General features: G+C 35.7%; 1 pseudogene; it reads right to left on the reverse strand.

The window, feature by feature from the left end:
* Nucleotides 1-396: 396 nt before the first annotated feature.
* On the reverse strand, nucleotides 397-6,249 carry LOC127204950 (cytochrome c, somatic-like; annotated as a pseudogene).
* Nucleotides 6,250-7,143: the final 894 nt, after the last annotated feature.

Consider the following 7,143-nt stretch of genomic DNA (forward strand, 5'->3'; position numbering starts at 1 on the left):
GGGAACACAAACTGAAACACAGGTGAACATTCTTGTTTCTGAGAAGGAGCTAAGAATTTTCACAGTGTTTACACATATTCATATGCCCAGTTATATAAATCCAAGTGTAAAACCATTTAAAAGGTTTGAGGTGACCCCCCCCCAATCTTTATGGAAAGTAGAGCATTACTAGTAAGTCCAATCTTGAAGGGAGAACAGTGATAGTATGTATGCAACTGGATTGTTATTTTAAAAAAGATCATAACCATTTTACTGCAAGTCAGTTTTACTTGAATCAGGACTGTCCAACAAAAGCATTGTTAGCCATTCGTGATCTGAATTTGGGGGTATGAATTAAATTATGGTGTACATTAAAAGCCATGAGACAATTGTTTTGTAATAAATAAAACAATGGAATTACTCATTGGTAGCCTTTTTAAGATAAGCTATTAGGTCTGCCCTCTCTCCCTTCGTCTTAATTCCAGTGAAGATCATCTTTGTTCCAGGGATGTACTTTTTGGGATTTTCCACATACTCCATCAGGGTATCCTCTCCCCAGGTGATGCCTTTGTTCTTGTTGACATCTGTGTAGGAGAATCCAGTGGCCTAACCTATCTTCCGCCCAAACAATCCATGGAGATTTGGTCCAGGCTTATGCTTGCCTCCCTTTTCTACAGTGTGGCACTGGGCACACTTCTGAGCAAAAATCTTCTTGCCTTTCTCGACATCACCTATTTTTTAATTCGCTCTGGGCTAGTAGACAACACAAACGTTATGACCCGAACACTGACGTCCTGCTCTCTTGCAAGTTTATCCTTTTATGCAGATTGCTGTTAAGACATTTTAGAACAGTTTGTACTCTATTTCCCACTATTTATTGAAATTCCTCTTCTTCTCTTCTCTCCTCTTCTCTCCTGTCCTCTCCTCTCCTGTCCTGTCTTCTCCTCTCCTTGTCTCTTCTCTTATTTCTCTTCTCTTCTCCCTTCTCTCCTTTCCTCTTCTCTCGTCTCCTGTCTTCTCTCGTCCTCTCCTCTCCTTTCCCCTCCCATCATCTTCTTTCCTGACTTAAAAATGTTTCTGAGTCATCTCAAGAGCAGATGCTATTTCTGTGTACATTGTACATAGTTTACTCTACTACTCTCTTTTTAAAAATTTTTTATTAATTTATTCTTGTTACATCTCAATGGTTATCCCATCACTTGTATCCTCCCATTCTTCTCTCCCTCCCATTTTCCCCTTACTTCCCTCCCCTATGACTGCTCCTGAGGGGGACTTCCTCCCCCTTTATATGCTCATAGGGTATCAAGTCTCTTCTTGGTAACCTGCTATCCTTCCTCTGAGTGCCACCAGGTCTCCCCCTCCAGGGGACTCTACTACTTTCAAATGTTGCTTTCTCTTGATAAAAATATTTCCACATGCATTCACAAATGAATAATATTCAGGTATTCTAAGTATCATGGCAGGTTTCCAGAAATGTCTCCAGAACTTTATTTAGTGGGTCTCTCTTCTCTCCAGCTCTGAAAGCTTTAGCACCTTGCTCTGGCTAGTCAGTTCTGCTTCCTTCAGAAAGCTGTCTTCTCCTGGTGTCTTCTTCAAAAGTTCTGGGTTGGAGATATCATCAGGACTATCACTCAAGACCTTCATATAATTAATCTTTCTTGCTTGCTATTTCCCAATATTTTCTGTTTTGTTGCCTGACATTCAGTGTCTTCCAAACCATAATTTAGATTGTTGTTTTTCCTTTGACTTGTTTCATTTTTTCCCCTTTTGGCTAGAAACTTGTCTGTCTTTAAAAAATTATATTATATATTTATTTCAACATTTCCAAATACATGTACTTATGCAATACAGTTTTTCACTTAATCTTGAATGCATACTACATTTAATATTTTCTTTAGCTTTTGACTTGTCAAACTTATTCTTAATTATACAGTAGAAGTAGTAGATTTGTAGAGCTAATGATGACAAAGATGTGAATTTTACTATAGAAACATTTAACATTGTTTTATTCATGTACCATGATATTTTCCTTGTTCACTATGTTGAACATTAAAGCTAATATTCATAAAAACTAAAGCTCATTAAAACAATGCTATCATATATCAAAAAGCACACACATATATATATTTATGTTACCTCTGACAAATATATTTTTGCAGCTATAAGCAAAAGAATTAGATTTACATTTAGATAAACTTTCAGAATGAATCCAGCCTTGTAGTACTGGAGACACATATTTTTTTCTATGAAATTCTTACCTCTTCTATCTTGTAAATAAGGCAGAGTAATTTTTTCAGAAATAGAGGAATTCTTTGAGTTCCTATGCTTATGTAGGCTACATTAAAAAAGATAAACACAAAAATCATATTGTAAAATTAGTATTATGCTATAAATAATGCATCATCCTGATGCTGGGACTGGTGTAAAGAATCAATGTCTTTGCCAAATATTTGATTCTTTTTTTAGGAGCTGTATACATACTCACTTTTATAAAATATATAGATCTTCTAACATAATTATTTTAATCAAGGATCTTTTATGCAGAGAGTACTTCACGATCACTAGATATTAAGAATATATCACAAGTGTAAATTTGTATACCTAATTGCATGAATATTAAAAGTACCCTAGGTTAAGATTAAAGATTGATTTAATGTCCAGTGAATTTATGTACTCAGATTATATATGTATGTGACAATAATTAAAGTAAAAAGAGGCCATAGATTTCAAGGAGACAGGAAGAATATATGGGAAAGTTTTGAAGGAAAGAAGGAAAGGAAGAAAACAATATGATTATACTATAATCTCACAAATAAAGAAAGAACTTTTAAAAGAAAGTTTCACACCTGTCTGATAAGAGAGTTATCAGGGGTCTGGGCTATGAATGCTATTTCTCTTAGTATGAGCCATACATGTTGAATCTGATTGTTCATTTTCATCTATCTATGCTCTGACCTCAGCCCCTTTTTCACTAGGGCTGGTTCCAGGCAAATTTCATCCTATGTAATCTCCATTTGAAATGGAAGTGGGCACCCCTGCTGGAATCCATGGTTCTGGTCCACTAAGTGGCATCTGAGTGCTTTGTGGATGGTTCTTTTTGTGGGAAGTACCAAGAAGAAGCTCCTGTATGCCTAGCAAGGATTGGTGCGACAGAATTAGTAGGCTCAGTTGTTTTCCTTACCACAGGCTGTGGGGTGATTCCTTTCCTGTAGTATAATATAACACTGTGTAGTTTTTTATTTCACTCTGTCTTTAATGGGTATGGTAATGGCACAATAAATATCTCTTAATAACTCTGTGGTCAATTTATTAGGAATACATAATGGGGCTGCGTTGATGATTCCGGAAGCAGCTCAAAACCCAGGAAAGTTTTATGAAAAACAAAATAGATATTGTAGAGTCTCTTGAAGCACATAATTATGCTCAGAAAAAAACATAGTATCTTTTTTTTTTAACATAGTATCTTTTGACTGAGACATCAGCTCTTCAAAGAATAGACCGGAGAAGTTAATGAATACACATAAATATGAGGACATTAGTTCATGAACAAGAACTCATTGGTGTAATTACCAGAACCTCAGGCAGTCAAAAAACAGGAAGGTTGGCCAAGATCAACCAACTCTGGTGCCAACCGATTAAGTATTCTTATCTTTGCTGTGATTGTGCAGGACAGAAATGTACATACCATTAGAGTAGATTCAGATAAAAACTTATAAAGTTTATAATAGGATGCCAGCTAGATGTTTATGATACAGTGTATTGACCACAATGACCACAGAGATATATGTAACTCTCCTATGAGATCTTAAGGCTAAATGTCTGTCTAAGGGAAATAAAACATATGAGAAGGACACTTGTGAAATAAACTTTCACAGAAAGTTAGCATATCGCTTCTTGGATGATACTTGAGGAAATAAAACTGAAATTGTATGCTTTGTGACTTTGAAATAAGATAAATACTGAGATGCTTAAGTTATTTCAGGGCCATCTCTGTAATAACAAATTGGTTGTCATTTCCTTCCTTATGCTAATAACACATCTCAGTCTCCAGGTCCCCTGAGCCCATTGGAGCTGGACTCGGGCACACCCTAAGACTTCCACATTTCTTCACACTACATTTACAACAATACTTTGAGGAGAGCTATTCTCATCTTCCCTGAGGTCTTTCAATATTGTTACATCACTAACTTCTCCTTCTGTAGCTGATGTGGTAATGTGCTACCTAAAAGCAGTCATCAGCCAGAATGGATGGGCACAGGCAGTGTTTGAGCAAACAGAACATCCATAGCCTCTTTTATTACTTTCTCCATTGTTATCAATCCTCAGAAGAAAAGTATTCAAGATATACATGGTTATAATATTTGTCCCTCCACTTCAGCATTATAATATACTATATGGTAAATTTAATACGACTGTAGAGTGAATTACTGTTTTTGTGTTTTTGAATGGTCTGAAAAGTCTCATTTAATTCTCATGGTCAATAAAGCATAGTAATTGCTTTTAGGAGAAGCTTTGAAAACCAATATTCTCCAATGACCCAACAGATGATTCAACATCACTAATAATAACGTAACCAATTCTATATAAATAACATTAGAGAACTGTGGAAGCACAATGAAATAAGTTATTTTAAGACATATTCCAAACATCTAAGAATCTATGAGAGTTGATGGCATTTTTAGCTAGAGAGGCATATTTGATGATAGAATAATGAATATGGATATGTTAAAAGAAACAAGTCTTTCAAAACCTGTATAATAATGAGTTGCTATAGGGTAAGAGGAAGGATAGGTGGCACAATAGTTATTAACATTTGTAGTAGGTAGATGATTAGAGTGTAAAATGTCCTATATATCTGAATTTTAATGCTTATATGTTATTTAAAATACAAAGAATATTAAAATGCAAATAGAGTACATGAGTACAATATTTAGTGTGTGTTTGGAACAGGATCAAATATGATGACTTTTCCCAGTTTTTATATTGGAAATAGGTTTGTGCTTCAGTCTGAAAAGCATGAAGAAAGCCTTCCACTCTTGGAGAATTGATATGAAAGACCCACATTCCTGTTATAATTCTCTGGAAGTCCAAACACATATCTATGAGGGGGATGTGTAGCATCCCATAGCGCACGTGTGTGTCTGAGGGCTGGGCTTTATTGCTCTGACATGTCAATGTCCAGGGAGATTATATTAAAATCTTCCCAGTACCCAGGAAGCCACCTTAGCGCCTTGACCAGGTGTAACCTTTGACCCTGTCTGATAGATGATAGATTTATTTTTCTGTTTCAGGTTAAGAAACTAGACAAATGGTTATATCTGTAACTCTCCTAATCTGTAAAAATAAAAAAGATCCTAGGGAAGGTGACGGTAATCCACTTCATTTGGGTGTCACACATTTCTACACATGAATGGGCCAGAGCATTTTACAATGATTAGAAGACGCTCCTCAGTAGGGACATTCGGTTTTAGCACTGGACTAGTGCATTAGGCTTTGCCATGGCCTGCATAAAGCATTAATTAATTAAGGGGCAGCATCTCTATGTAATCAAAGGTCAATTTATAATTTCTTTTTTCAAAGCCACAGTGAAAAATGCACTTAGTAGAATACTTATTTCCAGCTTCTTTGCGAGTTTTTTTTTTTTTTTTTCTAATCACATTAATGAATACATTGCCATTCCCTTGACCGCACTGTTTTCTTGTAAGTTGGTCAGAATAAATGAGACCAACTGAACAAGATGGTTTCTTTATACTCTGGTTAAATCTAGCTTTTGAAAATGGGTCTGAAAACTAAACTCTTGTCATTACTTTTTCTTCCAATGTATGGCTTTCATAAATTTTGGCTGACAGCGTATCCGATTCTCCCAGCCTCCAAAGTATTTTATTTTTCTTTTTTGCAATAGTCTAGCACTTTTAGAATGGATCGAATTTGTGTGTTGCCTTTTTGTGTCTTCTTGATTTTTAATGATTCTCTTGTCTTGCCACAGCTTCTGGATGTGGGAGTCCAGGTTAGCCACAACAAACCTGTCTAACAGAGATCCAGTCTGCCTAGTTTTACTCCATCTGAAGGGATGCATTCGCTTGTCATAGAAACTACTTCTCCAGGGTTCAAACTATGGTGAATGGTGACTGCCTGCGCTTGTCAGCACTCACTTCTAGGCCTGCCCGTTCTGCACAGATACTTACTGGCACACATCTGACCTTTCTCTGAGCCATCTTTATGGGTTGTGTCTTTACTAGGTTTAGTTAACAAGCTGTAGAATGAATCCATGGTTATCTGGGCATGAGCACTGACTCAGTCATTGGAAGTGCAAGTATGTGTCCATCTAGTGCAGTGTGAACAGGAGACACATGGTTCCTCAGTCCGCACATCTAACACTAGGCATTGTATGCACTAATACATAAAGACTTAATACATGATGTGAGGAAGCGCTGGGAGCATGAGACAAAAGGTGATATGTGTTAAAAGATAACTCAGACGCAGGGTTCACCCCTGTGTTTATTCCTCCCAACAGATGATCCATCACCATCATATATTTTCAGATATATTCATTTTCTATTGTTTTTCTTTCTACAAAAAAAGAAAGAAAAACCTTAAGGAAGAAGAAAAAGTAGAAAAGTCAACAGTTGAAAAAGGTAAGCAACAACATGAGCTCAACTTCTCTTGTTTGTATGCTTTAATTATGTATGAGAATAAGCATGAAAAGCCTGAATAAAATTTTTCTGTTTTCTTCACATTCAACCTAAGCAGTCTGTGTGTATGTGAACACAGTTCTGAATATTATTATTGTTCTTCTTATGTTTCCCTTCATTGGCATATAGAATGCATTATATGGTCTTACCTATGTGGCATACAAGTTTAATAAAGAAATATTAAATAATAAAATTTCCTGTCCATTTTAATGAGGGACACTTATAGGCAATGTCTTTTCTGAACTACTTTAGATGAAATGAAACAGAATTAAGGGAGACATTTTTCTCCTATTAAAAGGCTAAGTAGAGAAAGTAAAACAAAAATTTTGATAAAATGGAAAGTAAATTTTTTGAAGCTATTATTATTTAGTTGTTATTTTAGACAGCATATCAGCGATATTTTTCTCCAAAACTAAAGACAGTCAAATGTTTGTTTTACATAGTTTCCTCCAGGACATTTAGACTATATATA

This window comes from Acomys russatus, chromosome 21, assembly GCF_903995435.1.
Source record: "Acomys russatus chromosome 21, mAcoRus1.1, whole genome shotgun sequence".
Classification (NCBI taxonomy): domain Eukaryota; kingdom Metazoa; phylum Chordata; class Mammalia; order Rodentia; family Muridae; genus Acomys; species Acomys russatus.